The following is a 22,040-nucleotide window of genomic DNA, read 5'->3' as shown; positions in this document are numbered from 1 at the left end:
TCATTATTTGGTTGTTCAATGTTTCAATATACCATTTTAGTACCAATCATCATATTATTTAAACATACATAATAATACCATCATTCAACCTCCAATCTTTCCATCTAACTCTTATTTTATATAAAAGTGTGCATTCTTATTTCTACCTCTATTCTAGTTTTTAATTAGGCCATCATTATATTAGAAAAAAAATTCCTTTTGTCTCCATCATCTCTTGCCCGTTTTAATACTTTAATTCTTATTCTTTTTTTAGCTTGCCTCCCATACTCCTCTGTTAGATCTTTGTCTCTATCAACATCTGCGTCTTCATCATTCAGTCTGAATATTTCTCCCATCTTTTGTTGTAACTGACCACACACAGAGAGGTTGAGGAAATATGTGTGGTGTTTATTGCCTTACAGAGAGACATTATATAGTTTGTTACTACAAGTTACAGCATATTTGGCAGCATATCATTGGCTCACAGAATCTTCCAGGTAGCTTAAATCTTTGGTTAACCATTACTGCTTGCTTACGCACTTATAATGTTTAGCTATAGTTAAAGTATAACATATCCCATTTCCTCCTCTCTTGCTCCTCTTATTTACAGATTTAGGGTCTTATTTTCTAATGCTATTTCCTGGCACCTACGTGCATGTAACCTTCCTTATCTGAGGTTTGCCTTCCAAGATAGGAAAATTCCTGCACATATGCAAACTCCTACAATCTCTATCCTCCTAAGCTGCCAGGTTTCCCAAGTGTTCATCCAAACCCCTATCTCCATTTCAAAAGTATCTTCCAGGTTATCCAATTCCATTTTTAAGACTCTTAAAGTACTTTTCCCTTGGTTTATTTCATCAATCATTATTATCTTTATCACCTTCTCCTTTTCATCCTCTTGGTTTGTTTGCTGCATTGTCTGTTCTATCTTTTCCTCCATTCTTTCTACTGTCTCCTCTCTTTCCTGGACTCTCTGATCTTCATTCATTATCAGTTGTAGCATATTTTCTGTTTTCCCATTTATGTCTTCCATTAGATTCTTTATCTCTCTGTGACTCTTTGTCATAGTAGCCTTAATGCTTTGACACATGAACGTTAAATATATTCAGGTCCAATGTTGCTCCTCAGAAAGTTCAATAATCATAGTTCTTTACATCTCAGGATTATTAATCTGTTCCATTTAAGTAATCCAGGCATCTTTCCAAAAATCAAAAGTCACTTTACTTTACTTAAAGATCTTCCTTATTCTCACAATAGAGTCCAGTAATCATAAAGTAGATAGTTATAGAACAATGAGCATCACCACAGTCCTCCAGATGGATGTTTATTTCTCTTATCTGAAATTTTGCAGGCTTGTAGAGGTATGGTATATTCTCCATTCACCAGTAGATGGCACTCTCATCTTAGGTTTCAGCTTTGTTTATAGTCTAACAAATTGATTAATCCAAATTTAATTCAATTTATGGGAGCAAAGTCAGCTATTCAAGTAGATAGTTCCAGCATTTTATAATTCCTTTCCAGAACAATGCCTAATTTAATGTTTTATGTTTTAAAAGGTCTTTAGCTTTTCTCCTCTTAGTTCCTTTCTTTCGGGTCTAGGATTTTTCTCTCTATGGTTATTCGCTGCTTTAAAAAATAGTTCTAAGAGTCTCTTTTCCTGGATTTTCTTCTTTTTTTTTTCTTTTAAAGTTAGGGTCTAAATAAAAAAGGAATCTTCTCACCCAGCTCCAGTCACTGTTCATCTACACCACTCCTGCACATTCCTTGTTGCCTTGGCTGTCCCAGTTTCATGGCAGCCATGATGGCTTCCTCTTCTCCTTGTCGTGGATGAGAGGGAAGAAGCCCTGGGACACGCAGGAGAGTTGCGGCTCTCTGCAACCTGCAGGGCGCCCCTCTTTACTTCACCACCTCTACAGGGTGGCTTTAGCTCCTTTTGGAGCCCTCCAACAGGGAGAACTCAGTGTGGGAGCGCAGAGACCCGCTCCTCACATCTGATTTCATTGTGACATCAGCTGGATGTTTTAAAATATATTTTTGGTTATATATGACCATTCATGGCTTGGAAAAATTGATTTCTACCTCAGACCCTGCAGCACAAGACCAAAGAAGCACCATACACTTGACTATGCGTGCCTATTATAACTCTTGATTCTTATTTTAATTTTTGGAGATGATAATCCAAAACTGCATTACATTTATTTGTCTGAGCCCTCTGGTGAATGCTATTACTTCCTGGCATAGTATGTGTAGTATTTTGCCATGAACTGCTCAAGCATTTCTTTTATTGAGAAGTTTAAATTAGATTAAGATGGGAACAAGCCAATATAATATTGATTTTCCTACATTCAAAATAATGGATCCGAATCCAACTTTTAATGAGAAGTAAATGAGTGAGGTTGTTAATATTATCTCTATGTTTTATATGCTAGGAGAGAGAGCATGTTAGAGCCAGAAATTTTAGGATGACAGAACCCAAACCTGTAGCATGTGCATATAGATGTGTTGTGGCCCGCCAGTGGCCTGCACGGCTTGTGGCTGATCCCGACGACGAGGAAGCTGGTGTGGTGTTGCGCCAGCAGCCTGTGCAGCCGGCGCTTGCGTCGGACAGCGAGGAGGCTGAAGAGGATGTGGTGCCAGAGGCAGAGACTCACCCAGGGCCTTCAGAACCTCCAGAGGCTCCTTCAAGTGCAGAGAGTGAAGTGGAGGAGCCTGTCCTCAATGCTCGAGCATGCAGGGCTGCCAAAAGGCAGGAATGGCTACTCAGGAGGAGAAGGTCTCCTCGAGAGTAAGGCTTGGGACTAATTGGCCACTCTCTTAGCCTATTTAAGTCGCATGAAGTTAGCAATTGTTGCTGGAAACAACTAATTATTATGCAGAGCATTTTGGAGAGTGAGTTTCTTACACATCTTGGTTTCTGGGTTGGTTGCCAACCTTTGTCAGACTTTGTTTATTCTTTGTACTTTATAGCAGGCTGATAAGGACATTTGCACTGAAAGCCTGCATTTTGAAAGGGGTCTGTTTGTAATAAACGGAGTTTTTGGAGCTTGGTGTGTGTCACACTCCTTGGGATCCGGAGCTGGGGCAGAATAAGGTGAAACAACAAAATCTAATTATAATTGTATCCACTGGTGGGATTCAGCCAGTTTGCACCAGTTCAGCAGAACTGATACCTATTTTTTTTGTTGAGTTCAGCAAACCGGCTCTGAAATGGCCAGACTAGTGTGCATTCATGTGCCTCCAATCCCTTGCTTGCTGCCATCTGGCTTTGCAACAAGCAAGGTGGTTGGAGGCACATGAATGCATGCTAGTCTGGCATGTCAAAAAACTTTATTTTAATTCAAACTGTAATAACTCAGGTCTTTAATCTGGCTTTTGTAACTGCAGCTCAGATATGCATTTTATACAGAAGTGGTAGCATTTACCAGCTTCTGTTCCAGAGTTATGCACACATGATATATCAGAAGACCTCCAGTAGCAAAATGGACTGTTCCATTTCAAAAGGTAGATAAGGATCTGTTTTTTTTTATTGCTTCTCTAAATAACCTTTTTTATCTGCAACTAGGAAAAACATAAGAGCTGGGTGGGGGACAGAAGAGTTTGAATCCAAGCCAGTGGTGAAATCCAAATTTTTTTTACTACCAGTTCTGTGGGTGTGGCTTGGTGGATGTGGCAGGGGAAGGATACTGCAAAATTCCCATTCCCTCCCCACTCCTGGGGGAAGGATATTGCAAAATCTCCATTCCCACCCCACTCTGGGGCCAGCCAGAGGTGGTATTTGCCAGTTCTCCGAACTACTCAAAATTTCCACTACGGGTTCTCCAAACTGCTCAAAATTTCTGCTACTGGTTCTCCAGAACCTGTCAGAACCTGCTGGATTTCACCCTGATCCAAGCCCTTTGCTTCTTTTCATGCTGATTTCCCAAATGGAGTTTTTAATATTGTAGAGAAGAAGTAAATGACGTTACAATTTCACTCCATTTGGAAGTGGTACAGCCCACTTTATGACTTTAGAATTTTTTTTGTCACATCACTGAATTGCATGTTTAAACCTGACATTTTTTAATCAGGCAAAGTGAGCTTTTTTTCAAGTTTGATTTTTCAAGCTTGGGTTTTGTTTTTGTTTTTCTTATTCATTCCTATGCACCTATCCTTTTTCACTAAAAAGGGATACCTCTTCCTCTAAATTGCCATGTAGACACAGGGTATGTTGAGAGTTTAGTTCACATGTTTTGCATGAACACCTCCTTTCTCTGGCTTAATCTCGCCAGACTTCATTCCAAACCCCTAACTGCAGTGTCTAAGTAAGTGTAAGTACTAGAAATTGTCAGTCATACTTTTTTAAAAAAAATCATTTAGACTCAAAATAGTATACACTAATCCAGGAGCGGGGGGAAAACCCCAGTTTTTTGAGAAGCCATGCTAGCATGCATTCTTTATTTTGGTTAAGTTAAATACTCAGTCCCTAATTATAGGTACATAGGCAAGTAGGTAGAGGTGGATCTCCTGGTGGCGCAGCAGACTAAAGTGCTATTAAGTAGCACCAGCTGCCTGCAATTACTGCAAGTTCAAATCTCACCAGGCTCAAGGTTGACTCAGCCTTCCATCCTTTCGAGGTAGGTAAAATGAGGACCCGGATTGTGGGGGCTTTGTATAAAATAGAACACCGCTTAGGGGCCACCCAAAAAGCCCTACTAAGCAGGTATGTACAAAAGTATGAAGGCTATTGCTTAACTCATTGTAAGCCGCCTTGAGTCTCCAGAAAAGGGTGGCATATAAATTGAACCAATAAATAAATAAATAAATAAATAAATAAATAAATAAATAACATCACACTTCTTAGGTACATTTGTTGATATGGTTTATGTTAGATCGGGCAAGTGAGGAGCCAGGAGCCAGGTCGAAGTGAACAGCAACTCTTTAATATACAGTGAGAATCCAGTGAATGTACAGTAGAGCAGCTCTCCTTATATAGCTTCTTGCCCTGGGTGCTAGCCAATAATCATCGAGCTTTTTCCCACTTAATTTTCCCTCCAAAATTAGATACATAACACTCCTCCCCTCCCAGAAGACACTTAGACAACTATTTACATACATAATCAAGCAGGTGACTACGGCGTTCCCTGAGTCTAGTTGATCTGCACAATTCAATCTGAGGCGGGGATTTGGGCTGGTCAGAGGGACTCTTTGTCTTTCCCAGCCCAGCCAATGGAACCTTTGGATTTTTTTATGGGCGTTGCACTATTTGGATGGGCCTGGCTTCTCAAGAGGGTGGCACTGAAGTCATCAGGTAAGTCTTCTTCGGGTTTGAGTTAGCTGTTGGAGGAATGGTTGGTGAGTCAGGGACAGGTTTGTCTATTTGGTAGTCTGGCTCAGTGGGCATTGTTTGGCCCAGGCATTTCCTTAACTGAGCTATATGTCTGCGCCATACCCTTCCGTTACTCACTTTGACAATATAAGACCTGGGCCCGGTAATGTCAGAGATCTGCCCAGCCACCCAGAGGGGACCATCTGCGTAATTTCTTGCGAACACCGGGGACCCAATGGACAAGCTTCTAGCCTTACTCTCCACTTCCATGTACCCATCAGGGGAGTAATTGGGGTCCAGCCTATCCAGGTTGCAGCGGAGTCTCCGGCCCATTAAGAGCTCAGCCGGTCTTCATCCCATCATCATTCACGGGGTTACATGTTGGGCTGCCAGGAAAGTATCAATCCTGGCCTGCCAGTCTCCCGGTCTGAGTCTGGCCAATGCCTCTTTGGTTGATCTCACAAATCTTTCAGCTTGACCATTACTGGCCAGATGAAAAGGTGTTGTGAGTGTGTGTCGGACCCCAATCCCTGCGAGGTATCCTTCGAACTACGTGGCCGTGAGTTGAGGCCCATTATGGGACACCAGTGTGTCCGGTAGCCCATGTGTGGCGAATAGTTTCCAGAGCACTTTAATTACAGCCTCCGCAGTGGTGGAGTGCATTAATATTATCTCCAGCCACTTAGAATAAGCGTCCACCACTAGAAGAAAAGTTTGACCATGGAATGGGCTGCAAAATCAATATGAATAAATGACCAGGGTCCCTGGGGTCTTTCCCATTCTTTAGCTGGGGCTGTTGGGGGAGCAGGGCGAAACTCTTTACAGGGGATACACTTGGCCACCCATTGGGCAATGCTGTCATCCATGTTGGGCCACCATACGTAGCTCCTTGCCAACCCCTTCATCCTCACAATTCCCGGGTGCCCAACATGCAATGTGGCCAACACTTGTTCCCTTAGACACATTGGCACAACCACCCCGTCACCCCACAGCAAGCAACCCACTTGAGTAGACAGCTCATGCTGTTTGCAGATAAATGGTTTAAATTCCCCACAGAGCCTGCCAGCCACCCCCTATGCACCCAGCCAATAACAGTTCATAACACAGAGTCTTTAGCAGAGGCCCTTGCAACTTCAGCAGAAGTGAGAGGCCCAGAGTCCATAGAGTCAATAAGCAGAACAGGAATGCCAGGAGTTGGGTCTTCCAGCAAATCCAGCAGCAGGCACCTGCTGAGGGCATCGGCATGTCCAAGGCTCTGACCCGGCCGATGGACGAGGCGATAGGAGTAGGCAGCAAAAAAATAGCCCACCTAGTCAGACGGGGGGGACATGGCTGCTGGAGTGGGGCGATCTCCAGCCAAAAGTCCTAGCAGGGGTCAGTGATCAGTAACGAGTTCAAACGTCCTTCTGAACAGGTATTCATGAAACTTTTTAACCCCCGCGACAGCTGCCAGGGCCTCCCTGTCCATCTGGCTGTAATTTCGCTCAACGCTGGGCAGGGTGCTGGGGAAATAGGCGATGGGGGCTTCTAGTCCGTTCAGCAGTCTATGACTCAACACAGCCCCCATACCAAAAGGGGAGGCATCGCAGACTAAGACAAGGGGAAGCAACTCATTATATTGGATAAGGAGGCTGTCGGCAGTCTTTTGACAGCTGCAAATGCCTCAGCTTCCGCCTTACCCCAAACCCACAGGGATTTTTTCACCAACAATTTGTGGAGCGGTTCAGCCACTGTGGCTTTGTCCTTTAAGAAAATTGAATAGAAGTTTAAAAGTCCCAGGAACACCTGTAGCTCCACCTTGTTCTTGGAGTTGGTGCGTTGTGGATAGCTCTTATTTTGCTTTCCATGGGGTGAATGCCTGTCCCATCTACATTGTACCCTAAAAATTCAACAGCAGGCATTGCTATTTGACACTTGTCCCGCTTAACTCGCAGTCCTGCGTTTCAAAAAAATAGTCAGCACCTTCCTTAAATGGTCCCCTAGTTGTTGCTCATCTGTTGCGGTGACAAGGACATCATCAAACTACCCCTGGTAGTCCTTGCAGCAGACACTCCATCACACTTTGGAATACCCGGGGGCTATGCTAACCCCGAACTGTAGTCTTGTGCATTTGAAGGCACATCTATATGTTACTATAGTCTGTGCTTCTCTGGTAGCGCCATCTACTGGCAGTTGCTGGTATGCCTGCGCAAGGTTGAGTTTAGCGAAAACCTTGCCGGGGCCCAAGGAATGTAGTAGGTGTTGCACAATGGGGACAGGATAGGCGCTTTGTTGGAGTGTTTTGTTTAGAGTGCACTTATAGTCCGCGCAAATCTGCACTGACCCATCAGACTTGAGCGGGGTGACTATCAGTGTTTCCCATTTTGCATGGTCAACCAGTATTAGGATGCCCTGCCGAATGAGCTTATCCAGCTCCTGATCTATTTTAGGCTTGAGCGCAAAGGGCACTCTCCTTGCCTTCATTCTTATGGGGGCTACATTAGGGTCCAGGTTAAAAGAAATAGGAGTCCCCACATACTTGCCAAGACAGTCATCAAAAACATCCTGGAATTCGTGTAGTAGGTCATCCATCAAGCCGCTGCTGGTAGAGTGGATTCCGGTGACCCCCATGCCCAGAGCTTTGAACCAGTCGAGGCCTAGGAGACTTGGTAGACGTCCGATGACCACTGTGATGGGCAGCCGCTTGTTGAATTGGCCAAATTTCACCTGGAAGGTCCCACAGCCTTCAACAGGAAAGCGATTTCCTTGATAGTCATTTAGCCTTAGGCGCTGGTGCTTCAGCTGGTGTTTTTTGATATTTGGGATTGCTGCTTTGAGCTTGGCCCACGACATGATAGTGATGGACGAGCCAGTGTCTATTTCCATTTGACATGGAGATCCCTCAATTTCGACGGTTACATGCAGCTTTTTCTCTGGGGATGTGGTAGCTTGGCCGATTCAGGTCTGAAATGTCTCGGGTGTTTTGGAATAGGTGCCTTGTTTTTGCTGGACATTTCTATCCTTCTTTTGCGGCCACTGCTGGCTGGCTTGATTGGCGAATGCTCTTTATTTGAAACTGGATGGCTGATTTGCCCTGCACACGCACGCCAAATGTCCCTTTTTGTCACAACACCTGCAAATGGCATCTTTGAACCGGCATGTCTGCCTCTGGTGGAATCCCCCACAGCTAGCACAACTCTCTTTCCGGCCATCATCATTGCACTTATTTCTGTCCATTTTGAAAACATCCTCATCGCCCTCTTGTTCGCTATCAGTCAGGGCCAATTCTCTGTGGACAGAAGTAGGCTTTTGTGCCACCTGGGGTGGCGCCGGTCACTGCAGGGTCTCTGCTGCCTTGTTGGATGATTTGTGCGCTCTGGCTTCGTCTAGGTCGATGTGAAGGGTGAGGTTTGTCTTAGCCAACAGTCGTCTCTGGAGGCGAATATCTCTAATGCTGCAGATTAGTTGCTCTAGAAACACATCATCGAGGTCTCGGTACTTGTAGTGTGTGGCAGCCTTACGCAGTGCTGCCATGTATGTATTTATCGGCTCTCCGTCCCTCTGTAGTCTTTACCGGAACTCGTAGCGCTGAACAAATTTGGACGGTACCAGGGCATAGTGTGTCCTCAACGTGGTCTGCAAGACCTGCCATGGCACAGATTGCACCAGTGTTGGCTCCGGCAGCGACTTGACCATATCAAACACTTTGGGGCTGCAGTGGCTCAAAAAGAGGGCACACTTTCGATTGCCGGACAGCCCTTGGAGATCATTTGCATCGGGGAAGCATTCAAATCATGTCATGTACGATCCCCACTTCTCTTTTGCGGGATCGAATGGTGTTGGCGGTGCGAAGGCGGACATCGTGCTGTCTGCTCGTGCAGACTTTCCCGCGTGGCTGGATTCGGTTGTCAGCTCTTTTTGTGCAACTTGTCTACCTCGATCCCATCTTTGTCGCCAGTGTTAGATCGGGCAAGTGAGGAGCCAGGTCGAAGTGAACAACAACTCTTTAATATACAGTGAGAATTCAGCGAAAGTACAGTAGAGCAGCTCTCCTTATATAGCTTTTTGCCCTGGGTGCTAGCCAATAATCATCGAGCTTTTTCCCACTTAATTTTCCCTCCAAAATTAGATACATAACAGTTTACATCTATAAAATGTTGAGAATCTATAAACTATTACCTTTTTTCTGATTCAGATTCATAATAGATCTGGAATGGAGTCCAATTTAGAGTCCAATTCTAGTCCTATCCCCTACTCAAGCAGGAGATCTGATACCATTTCAGACAAGTCTTTTCTTTAAAATCTCCAGTGATGAAGAACCCACAATTTCTGAAGGCAATCTGTTCCACTGGTTAATTGTTCTCACTGTTAAGAAATTTCTCCATAATTCCAGGTTACTTCTCTTCTTGATTAGTTTCCAACCATTGTTTCTTGTAATGCCCTCTGGTGCTTTGGTAAATAAGTTGACCCCCTCTTCTTTGTGGCAGCCCCTCAAATACAACAATGCTGCTATCATGTCAGCCCCAGTCTTTCTTTTCTCTAGACTACCCATATCCAAATCCTGAAACTGTTTTTCATATGTTTTATTCTCAGGTCTTTAATCATCTTTGTTGCTATGCTCTGCACTTTAGTTGCTTTTCTCTGTACTATAAGAATCTTCTGGAATTCTTACAGTTCATGTTAGTGCGATCACTAAAATGATAAATGGAATTTGTGTCCCCCATCCTATAATATAACTTAATGATTTCACTGAGGTTATAGTTAGGCAAATTTGTCTATCTACCTTTCTACTGACCGCATCCCTCTCCTTCCCTTCAACACATTTTGCGGAGAAAAATATTTCTCTCAGACTTTATGGGAAAGGGACAGCTATTTCATCAAAACTGAAGGCTCCTACTCAAAGTTCAGTAGAGAGATGGCTTCTCCATAGCAATAGCATTGGAAAAAATAAGGGATTCTCTTTTTCATCTTGAGTGAATGTCATGTTTTTGAGCCTTTTGTTATAAAGCATTGGAGCATTGGATTGTCATAAATGGGACATAAAGTTCAGCACTATTATAACTTCCAAAAGTTGCTGAAGGAATGGTCTAAGTGTGGATCATTTGTTTCTGTATGTTGCCCACCCCTCTGAAATCAGCTCAGAGAGATAAAGAATCTAATGCAAGACATAAACGGGAAAATACAAAATATGCTACAATGATAATGTGATAATGAATGAAGAGTCCAGGAAAGAGAGGACACAGTAGAAAGAATGGAGGAAAATATAGAACAGACAAAGCAACAAACAAAGCAAGAGGATGAGAAGGAGAAGATGATAAAGATAATAATGATTGATGAAATAAACCAAGGGAAAACTACTTTAAGAGACTTAAAAATGGAATTGGATAACCTGGAATAGACTTTTGAAAGGGAGATAGGGGTTTGGGTAGACACTCGGGAGACCTGGCAGCTTAGGAGGATAGAGATGAGAGAAATATTCAGATTGAATGATGAAGACACAGATGCTGATAGAGACAAAGCTCCAAGAGAGGAGTATGGGAGGCAAGCCAAAAAATGAATAAGAATTGAAGTATTAAAATGGGCAAGATATGATGAATAGAAAGGAATTATTATTAGTTTCTTTTCTTTTCTTTTTCTGTTAATATAATGATGGCCTGATCATTAGGAGGGTAGAATAGGGGTAGAAATAAGAATACACACCTTTATATAAAGTAAGGTTGGAGGTTGAAAGATGATATTATTTGGTATGTTTAAATACCATGTTTCCCCAAAAATAAGACCCTGTTTTATATTTTTTTTGAACCCTGAAATAAGTGCTTGGCCTTATTGCTTTGCTCTCAAAAGCCCGATGGGGCTTATTATCAGAGGATGTCTTATTTAGGGGGAAACAAGGTAATAGGATGACTGCTACTGGAATAGTGTATTGTGACTTTGAACAACCAAATAATGAAGGGCTATGTCTTAATATATACAAGTGTATTAACGCTAGGATTAGTAATAGTGACCTGATTAGAAGTTAGAATAGAGGTAGAAATAAGTAATAGGGGGAATATAACAGATAGAATTTGTACATAATAGACTATAAGTAATAATTAGATGGAAAGATTAGAGGTTAAAAGATGGTATTACTATGTATGCTTAAAATGGAACATTGGCATTAAAATGGAACATTGAAATATTGAATAACTACTCTAAAAACAATCATGTACAGTGGGGCAAAAAAGTATTTAGTCAGCCACCAATTGTGCAAGTTCTCCCACTTAAAAAGATGAGAGAGGCCTGTAATTGTCATCATAGGTAGACCTCAACTATGAGAGACAAAATGAGAAAACAAATCCAGACAATCACATTGTCTGATTTGGAAAGAATTTATTTGCAAATTATGGTGGAAAATAAGTATTTGGTCAATATCAAAAGTTCATCTCAATACTTTGTTATATATCCTTTGTTGGCAATGACAGAGGTCAAACGTTTTCTGCAAGTCTTCACAAGGTTGGCACACACTGTTGCTGGTATGTTGACCCATTCCTCCATGCAGATCTCCTCTAGAGCAGTGATGTTTTGGGGCTGTTGCAGGGCAACACGGACTTTCAACTCCCTCCAAAGGTTTTTCTATGTGGTTGAGATCTGGAGACTGGCTAGGCCACTCCAGGACCTTGAAATGCTTCTTACGAAGCCACTCCTTCGTTGCCCGGGCAGTGTGTTTGGGATCATTGTCATGCTGAAAGACCCAGCCACGTTTCATCTTCAATGCCCTTGCTGATGGAAGGAGGTTTGCACTCAAAATCTCACGATACATGGCCCCATTCATTCTTTCCTGTACACGGATCAGTCATCCTGGTCCCTTTGCAGAGAAACAGCCCCAAAGCATGATGTTACCACCCCCATGCTTCACAGTAGGTATGGTGTTCTTTGGATGCAACTCAGCATTCTCTCTCCTCCAAACACAACGAGTTGTGTTTCTACCAAACAGTTCTACTTTGGTTTCATCTGACCATATGACATTCTCCCAATACTCTTCTGGATCATCCAAATGCTCTCTAGCAAACTTCAGACGGGCCCGGACATGTACTGGCTTAAGCAGGGGGACACGTCTGGCATTGCAGGATCTGAGTCCTTGGCGGCGTAGTGTGTTACTGATAGTGATAGTTACTGATAGCCTTTGTTATGTTGGTCCCAGCTCTCTGCAGGTTATTCACTAGGTCTCCCCGTGTGGTTCTGGGATTTTTGCTCACCGTTCTTGTGATCATTTTGATCCCACGGGGTGAGATCTTGTGTGGAGCCCCAGATCGAGGGAGATTATCAATGACCTTGTATGTCTTCCATTTTCTAATTATTGCTCCCACAGTTGATTTCTTCACACCAAGCTGCTTGCCTATTGCAGATTCAATCTTCCCAGCCTGGTGCAGGTCTACAATTTTGTTTCTGGTGTCCTTCGATAGCTCTTTGGTCTTCACCATAGTGGAGTTTGGAGTGTGACTGTTTGAGGTTGTGGACAGGTGTGTAAGGATCGCCTCTCCTTCCAACTTAAGAAAGAACGAACTCTTGAAACGTGGTTGTTCAAAAGGATTCTTTTATTAAGCAGAAGTGAAGCCATCCAGTTAAAGCACAATCTGAATACCCTTAGACAAAGCAGTAGGATTAAAGTGGTAGAGACCCCTCCCTCTAAGTCAGAATGCAGATTTTAGCCAATACACAAGTGTGAAGATGTTTTCTTTACTATTTCCTTTGAGAACCCGAACAAACATGCATTCCCACCACTACCCTTTAAAGTGAGACAACCCACATGGTTATCATATAAATTCCTGCAGGTAAAGGGAATCTCAGGCCTCCTTGGCGCCAGGATATAGGTTGTAAAATATCTGACGACACAGGCCATGCTAGTAAATCGAATCCAAGTCTCCCTTTCCTCCACTTGAATGGCAGTATCACTTTTAGGGATTTGACATGCTACCCTCCTTAGAAAACAAAAGGGTCCACCAGTAAAAAAACAAATATACACAAGATTTCAAGATTTCATGATAGTAGATCAATAAGGTTTGTTAGGGTATTGGGAGTGAAATTTTCTCAGTAAGATTGGAGCCCTAACATGGTGTTTAGCGACCCATTCATTGTGTGCTGATGGTAAATGTTTCCAAGCAACTAAGTATTGGACTTTCCCTCTGTGGATCCTAGAGTCAAGGATTTCCTTGATTTCAAAGTGTTGTTCACCTTCAATCATGATGGGAACAGGTGGTGTAGATGCAGGTGGTCTGAGGGATAAGATTATTTCTCGTTTGAGTAAACTGATATGGAATACTGGGTGGACTTGCCTGAGTGTCTTTGGCAGGAGTAGTTCAACTGCTACTGGATTGATGATTCTAGTGATGGGGAAAGGTCCAATGAATTTTGGCCCTAGTTTTTTCGATGGTTGTAATGATTTCAGGAATTTTGTAGATAAGTATACTGTCTCCAACATGAAAAGGTTTGGGTTCCATCCTTTTCTTGTCAGCTTGAATCTTAAAAGCTTCTCTAGCTTCCTGTAAGGCTAATCTAACCACTGGCCACGTGTTTTGCAAATTATCCATCCACTCCTTTAGTGAGGGGATGGTGGGTTCTTCCGTGGGTAGTTCAGGCATGGGACTGAAATCCTGGCCTGTTGCTACTCTAAAAGGGGTAAAACCAGTGCTTGAATGTACAGCATTATTAAATGCAACTTCAGCAAAAGGCAAAAGTTCGGTCCAGTTATCCTGTTGAAAATTAATGAAACATCTTAAATATTGTTCTAGCACTGAGTTCAAAATTTCAGAATTATCATTAGTACAAGGATGAAAGGATGTGCTCAACCCCTGGCCAGTACCAAGTAAGCCCAAAAACGCCCTCCAAAAATTGGAGGTGAATTGAGCCCCTCTGTCAGAGATGATCCTTTGTGGAGCACCATGAAGTCGATAAATGTGTATTAGGAATAATTTGGCTAAACTTTTAGCAGTTGGGATCTTTTGGCAGGGTATAAAATGTGCCTGTTTTGAAAATAGGTCTGTCACAACCCAAATAACAGTATTTCCCTCATTGTTTGGCAATTCCACAATGAAATCCATAGCGATCTCTCTCCAAGGCACGGAAGGTTCAGCTACCTTCTGCAATAGACCTGGGGATTTCCCCTGGCGTCTTTTTGCTGTTGCACAAATGAGGCAGCTAGCTACATAGCTTTCTATGTCCTTTTTCAGTGATGGCCACCAAAATTGTCTTTTAATCAGGTGTAAAGTTTTCACAAACCCAAAATGTCCAGCTAATTTGGAGTCATGGCACCTTACCATTAAGCATAGTCTTTGGCTGGCAGGAACATACAACTTCCCCCCCACCCAAGCCAAGTCTTCTTTCATCAGACAGCTGGATTTTTTGTTCAAATACCATTCATCAGTGGCCAATGCTTATTTAAAATTTTGGGTGGTGTCATTGCCCGTCAATGTCTCTTGTATTGCCTGGGATCTGGTGCCTAGTTTAGCAGCTAGTTGATTGTTTTGTACTATGGGTTTGATTACGTCTGACTTTGCACTATGGTATTGCGGTTTTCTGGATAGTGCATCTGCCAGAAAGTCCCCCCCCCGGGAGATATTTTAGAGTAAAATCAAACCGTTTAAAGTACTGAGCCCATCGTACTTGTTTTGGGGAGAGTTTCCTTGGGGTCTTTAGGGCTTCTAGATTTTTATGATCAGTCCAGACTTCAGAAGGAGTCTTACTACCTTCTAGGAAGTGCCTCCAGGTTAACAATGCCCAACGAATTGCATAAGCCTCTTTCTCCCAAATGGCCCACCTTTGCTCAGTCTCATTCAACTTTTTGGATGTGTAAGCACAGGGTTGTAGTTGGTCTTGCTCATTCTTCTGAAGCAGGATGGCTCCTATTGCCACATCGCTGGCATCTGCTTGTATGACAAATGGTTTCTCCATGTCTGTCTGTTTTAGAATTGGTTCTGCTGAGAACAGTTGTTTAAGTTTTTCAAATGCTGCCTGGCATTCCATAGTCCAGTTCAATGGTTGCTTTGGTTTATGATTGTACTCTTCCTTCATTTTTAAGAGCTTGGTGATGGGGAGGGCAATCTGAGCGACAGCAGGGATAAACTGGCGGTAAAAGTTGGCAAACCCCAGGAAGCTCTGTAACTGTTTATGTGTGTGTGGAGGGTCCAAATCAAGTACAGCCTGCACTTTTAGAGGATCCATCTCAACTCCCTGGTGTGAAATGCGGTATCCCAAATAGTCAATCTTCTCCTGGTGGAATTCACATTTGGAAAGTTTGGCATAAAGTTTGGCAGAGCGGAGTTTGTTTAAAACTGCCCTGACTAGTTTTACATGTTCTGCTTTGGTCTTGGTATAGATTAAAATGTCGTCCAAGTAGACCAGGACCCCCTTATATAAATGCTGATGCAGCACTTCATTTATTAACTGCATAAACACTGCAGGAGCTCCTTGCAACCCAAAGGGGAGCACCTTGAATTGGTAGCAGCCGAGGGGGGTGTTAAATGCCGTTTTCCACTCATCCCCTTCCTTAATTCTGACTCAGTAGTAAGCATCCCTTAAGTCCAGCTTTGAAAAATTTTTCCCTTTAGCGAGGTGTGCTAACATATCTTTCATAAGGGGGAGGGGATACATGTTCTCCACACTGATAGTATTCAAATTATGAAAATCAACACAGAGACGTTTTTAGCCATCTTTTTTCTCTCTAAATAGCACTGGAGCTGCGATTTTTGGTCAGGCTGTTTCGATGAAACCCCTTGCTAGGTTTTTCTCAATAAATATTCTCAGCTCTTCCAACTCCCTCGGTGACATGCTGTACATCTTAGGTTTAGGGAGTTTCACGCCGGGTAAGATTTCTATTGCACAGTCAGTGGCGTGATGGGGGGGGGGAAGCTCATCTGAGACTTTTTCGCTAAAAACCTCAGCTAAATCCTTGTATTCTATGGGTATGCTCTCAGTTGCTGTGGCGTGACCAGGCATGGCTGTTTCACGATTCTTTGCCCCCTCAGTTCCTTTATGTGGCTACTCAGCAAAAGTCACATTCATCTGAAATTTTATGATGCCTTGTTTCCAATTGATTTTTGGGTTCCATTTTTTCAGCCATGCAAGGCCCAGAACCAACGGCCATTCCATGCCAGGTGCCATGATAAATGTAAGCCTCTCCTCGTGGCTTCTGATGCCTATATGTAGAGGCTCGGTAGCAAAAGAAGCTGGCTCCCCTCCTGCTATTGACCCATCTAGTTGGCAGAAAGCAATAGGGTTTTTCAGCTTTCATACGTTAATCCCTAACTTCCCTACTAGGGTTGGGCTGATCAAACAATGGGTGCACCCTGAATCCACTAGAGTGGAGATACTTATCTCCCTGTCCTGGTTTGGGATAAATAGTCTTAAGGGGAGGGTAAGTGGTTTAATTGGTTTGCTTACCAGTGGCTCATCATCTGCATCACTTCTGAATGAGTGTGATTCCTCATGTTCAGATGCCAGGGTTTCCTCCCCAAAGGGGGGCGGGGATGGAATCTCTGTGGTCTGCCTGCTCCTCAGGGCAATCTCCTTCCCACGTCGACCCGGTTTTGCCGGGTTGTCCCCCGGTGGGTGGTTCCGGCCAGGTGTTTGCGAGCGACACTCTGCAGCTTGGTGCCCCTCTTTTCCACACTTGAAACAGGCTGAAGATCTCCAGGAGAATGCGGTTTGCGATTTGATGGGCTCTTGCTTCCATTGGGGGGGGAATTTCTTCCATGCTCACCCTGCTCGATACTGGTTTCTGGTCATATTGATTTCAGTTTCTTCGGCGGTGACATACCATTCATGTAGGTCATTCGGTGCCTCTCGGGCCATGCAGGCATTGTATAGATCATCACTCAGCCCGTCCTTGAAACAGCTCACCAAAATATCTTCCGGCCAGTGCACACGACACGCGAGGTCCCGGAATTCTTCAGTATACTCTGCTACTGGCCGTCACCCCTGCTTCACCCCCTTAATGCGGTCGTGTGCTTTGCGATCTGCCAGTGGGTCCTTGAACCGACGTCACAGGGCCATCATGAAATGGTCGAAATTCCACACTTCTGGTGCATTGGCGTTATGTAGGGTCACCATCCATCTGGCTACGGCACCCTCTAGGGCTGGGGTCAAAACTCACACTCGGGATCCTTGGGTTTGGAAATCACACCCATACTCTTGCATGTAGGTTAGCACATGTGCCACAAAGAATCCTAATTGTTGCGGATTCCCATCAAACTTCACCCCAAGGGGGGGAGTTTCTCTTTCCAGTTGCGGGACCTGGGGCTGGTTGAGAATGGGTACCGGTGTGTGTGCTGCCTGGGGGGGAGGGTTTGCTGGATCTTCTCCCACTGCTGCTGTGCCCTCTGCTCGATAAGCAGGCTCCAGAAGGGGGGTGTCTCCTGTGGCATCCTCCACAACAGCTGCCCCTTCTGCGCCCTTTGGTTGTTGTCCTGGCTCCCTTCGGATGTTGAGATTTCCCAAAGTTTCCATCACCAATTGGGTTATATGCCTCTTCTGATAATCCTCCCTCAGTGGTGCTTCGGTCAGTCCCCCTTGGTCAGTGTTGTGGCCCTGCCCTCTGAGCCTGTCCCATCGGAGGAAGAAAGCTCCGAGCATGAGGAAGAGGAGTCAGCCAGGCCTCCCTCTCCAGGCCCCTCCCCTCTGGCATTGTCTCAGGTGCCGGCCGAGGGAGAGGAGATTAGCAGGGTGACAGGTGGTTCGGATCAGAGTGACGCAGAAACATCATTCCTGGACGCACGCCTCCGAAGGTGTGATAAACGATTGCAGCAGCTCAGGAGGCGTGCTAGGGATTAGAACTGAGTCACTGGACCACACCCCAGAGACTATATAATAGAGGGTAGTGGTCAGTGATCTTTGTGATGAACAAAACTAACCTTGGATAGTCACTAGAGCCTCGTTCGGAACTGCGGAGAGAAAGATTTATTGTTGTCGGACATTTGGAAGCTGAGTATTTGTCTTTCTGTTTTTCTGTGAAAATAAAGGCACTTGGCAGACGGTGTGTCTATCGCTGCCAAGTTGGAGATAAAGAAACTGGGTGTGTTCCAAAGTGTTTCCTTAACCCTCAGCTGGCTGTGTTTGTGTGTGTGTGTGGACGGGGACGGATCAGTCAGCAAGGGCTTCTAGTTCCAGTTTTCACCCCGGTTTTTGGTTGCCATGGTTGAGGGTGACTCCCCTGGTTCTCTCATCCCAGCCATCTTTCTTCCCAATGCCAATTGGGCTACCTTATCCTCTCCGATGGGGTGCACGAAACAGGCATCCAACTGGGTGGTGGTTGCTGTCTCTCCCCAGCAATCGATTTCTCCCAGCTCTCTGCTTCGTTCAGACATGGTTTGCAAGGTCCCCTCAGTAGAGCGAAGATTGCTTCTCTGTGTTGAACGTTTTGCAGATTGTGCTTTCTGTAAGGATTGCCTCTCCTTCCAACTTAAGAAAGTACGAACTCTTGAAACGTGGTTGTTCAAAAGGATTCTTTTATTAAGCAGAAGTGACAGCCATCCAGTTAAAGCACAATCTGAATGCCCTTAGGCAAAGCAGTAGGATTAAAGTGGTAGAGACTCCTCCCTCTAAGTCAGAATGTAGATTTTAGCCAATACACAAGTGTGAAGATGTTTTCTTTACTATTTCCTTTGAGAACCCAAACAAACATGCATTCCCACCACTACCCTTTAAAGCAGCGGTTCTCAACCTGGGGGTCGCAACCCCTTTGGGGGTCGAACGGCCATTTTACAGGGGTCACCAAAGCCCTCTCTCACCCCCCCCACGCCTTCACTCACCCTCACCCTCTGCCTCTGTTGGATCGCCGGTCGCTGTTTGCTTACCCCACCTACTCCCAATCTATTGCTGCCTCCTGAGTCCCAGATGATGGCTAGAGGGAAAAAAAACTGTTTAAATTCTTGCCGCAGGGCTTAAAAGGGCCTCCCTACAGCTGAACAGTGTTAAAAGAAAACATGAGTAGACCGGTGCCTGCAAAAATAGAAAAAAAAGCCCCTTTCAGCTTCAAGATAGGTTAATTACCATAAGTTGATTTGATCAGCCTCCCGATTCTTAGCTGATTTGCTCTCAGCTGTTTTGTGGAGGGCTCTGTTGCTAGCTAGCTGCAAAGAGGTAAATTACTGGAGCAGACTTTTTTTCCCCTAGCTATGCTGAAAAAGTGAAACTGAAAGTAAAGCAGGGTCTTTGCTGCAACGTGACAAAATGAGGCAGAGAGAGATTTCTTTTTCCTTTTCCTTTTCCTCACCAAAAAACGTAGGTGCAAAACTGCAAACAATGGGAAATTTAGGGCAAAAGAGGGCGTTCAAGATTTTAAAACACAAAAGAAAAAAGCTCTATTTAACTAGGGAATTGTAATAATTGAGATACTATTAATTATATATTGTGTTGAAAGCAGAAATGGTTAAGTTGTGGTTTGGAGGAACATATGGGGGAAATTATTTGGTTTATTATTATTGGTAAATATAATTAATTGATTTGTAAGAAATTGGATTGCATGGAAATAATTGGAATATTCATGTTCATATTGATTAATATACAAAAAAGATAATAATATAACTAATTGATTTATATTAAAATGTTGAATTTGTATTAAACAACTGTATTACATAATTAACCAATGTGAGGATGGATATAAAAATAGATGACAATGCGAAGGGGTATAATAGGGGGAAGGGGGAAATTGAATTTGATTAAGATTAGAGATGAGGATGAAGGATAATATTGGTTTTTTTAAAAAATAGATGAGGAATAAATATGGAAAAAAGGAAATATAGAAATTGTAAATTTAATTGAAATGACTAAACACTGTTTAAATTTGTGAACCGGCCAAATACTCTGTTCAAAGAAAATACATTGTATGTTTGTATCTGTGTTTCTAATTATTGCTATTTATTCATATTTGTTCTCTTTTATTCTTTAAAGTTTAACAATTCATTCTTTATCTAAATATCTTTATATTTGTTTGGGGTTGGTTTTCTTCCCTTTCATCTTTTTTATTGTATAGCAATCTTTCTCCTCAAACCTACCACCTCTCTCTTTTCTTTCCTTCTTACTTTCTCTTCCCCCCCCCTCTTCTTCTCCTCCCTACTTCCTCTTCCTTTCTCCTTCCCCTCCTCTCTTCCTCCCTCTCTTACCCTCACTCCTACTCTAATTTCCCTTCCCTTCCTTCATCCCTCTCTATTGCTGTATCCTTTTATGCATATGGACTACTCAGAGGGCTGAAAAAGTTATTTTTGACTGGTCCTCGCACTTTTGACCAGTCCTCGAACTTACGACTGTCCTCACATTTTACGTTTTTGCCCTATCTTGTTACCATGGTGAAGAGAAGCAGTTGTGAAATGAGTGACATGGTTGTTAAGAATGCTGCATGGGCATAAATGTGAGGATGGTCATAAGTGTGAGGACCAGTCAAAAGTGCGAGGACCTGTCAGAAATGACTTTTTTCAGCCCTCTGAGTAGTCCCTATACATATAGCCATGGCCACCCAGTCACATGACCAGCTAGCCACACCCACCCAGTCACATGACCTCCAAGCCACGCCCACAAAATAAGCCATGCCCACAGAACCGGTAGTAAAAAATTTTAGAACCCACCCCTGGTTGGGGGTCACCACAACATGAGGAACTGTATTAAAGGGTCACGGCATTAGGAAGGTTGAGAACCACTGCTTTAAAGTGAGACAACCCACATGGCTATCATATAAATTCCTGCAGGTAAAGGGAATCTCAGGCCTCCTTGGCGCCAGGATATAGGTTGTAAAATATCTGATGACACAGGCCATGCTAGTAAATCAAATCCAAGTCCCCCCTTCCTCCACTTGAATGGCAGTATCACTTAAGCAGGAGGACACGTCTGGCATTGCAGGATCTGAGTCCCTGGCGGCGTAGTGTATTACTGATGGTAGCCTTTGTTATGTTGATCCCAGCTCTCTGCAGGTCATTCACTAGGTCCCCCCATGTGGTTCTGGGATTTTTGCTCACTGTTCTTGTGATCATTTTGACCCCACGGGGTGAGATCTTGCGTGGAGCCCCAGACCGAGGGAGGTTATTAATGGCCTTGTATGTCTTCCATTTTCTAATTATTGCTTCCACAGTTGATTTCTTCACACCAAGCTGCTTGCCTATTGCAGATTCAATCTTCCCAGCCTGGTGCAGGTCTACAATTTTGTTTCTGGTGTCCTTCGATAGCTCTTTGGTCTTCACCATAGTGGAGTTTGGAGTGTGACTGTTTGAGGTTGTGGACAGGTGTGTAAGGATCGCCTCTCCTTCCAACTTAAGAAAGAACGAACTCTTGAAACGTGGTTGTTCAAAAGGATTCTTTTATTAAGCAGAAGTGAAGCCATCCAGTTAAAGCACAATCTGAATACCCTTAGACAAAACAGTAGGATTAAAGTGGTAGAGACCCCTCCCTCTAAGTCAGAATGCAGATTTTAGCCAATACACAAGTGTGAAGATGTTTTCTTTACTATTTCCTTTGAGAACCCGAACATTTCTATGTGGTTGAGATCTGGAGACTGGCTAGGCCACTCCAGGACCTTGAAATGCTTCTTACGAAGCCACTCCTTCGTTGCCCGGGCAGTGTGTTTGGGATCATTGTCATGCTGAAAGACCCAGCCACGTTTCATCTTCAATGCCCTTGCTGATGGAAGGAGGTTTGCACTCAAAATCTCATGATACATGGCCCCATTCATTCTTTCCTGTACACGGATCAGTCATCCTGGTCCCTTTGCAGAGAAACAGCCCCAAAGCATGATGTTACCACCCCCATGCTTCACAGT

At 43.7% G+C, this 22,040-nt stretch overlaps 1 protein-coding gene across 2 annotated transcripts in view; it reads left to right on the top strand.

Moving 5' to 3' along the window:
* Nucleotides 1-22,040, top strand: part of IL1RAPL1 (interleukin 1 receptor accessory protein like 1) — a 2,053,286-nt gene that overhangs the window by 1,088,692 nt on the left and 942,554 nt on the right. The gene's annotated exons all lie outside the window — the stretch shown is intronic.

This window comes from Pantherophis guttatus, chromosome 5 (assembly GCF_059756535.1).
Source record: "Pantherophis guttatus breed Tessera chromosome 5, ASM5975653v1, whole genome shotgun sequence".
Classification (NCBI taxonomy): Eukaryota; Metazoa; Chordata; class Lepidosauria; order Squamata; family Colubridae; genus Pantherophis; species Pantherophis guttatus.
This window is presented reverse-complemented; position numbering and strand designations above follow the sequence as displayed.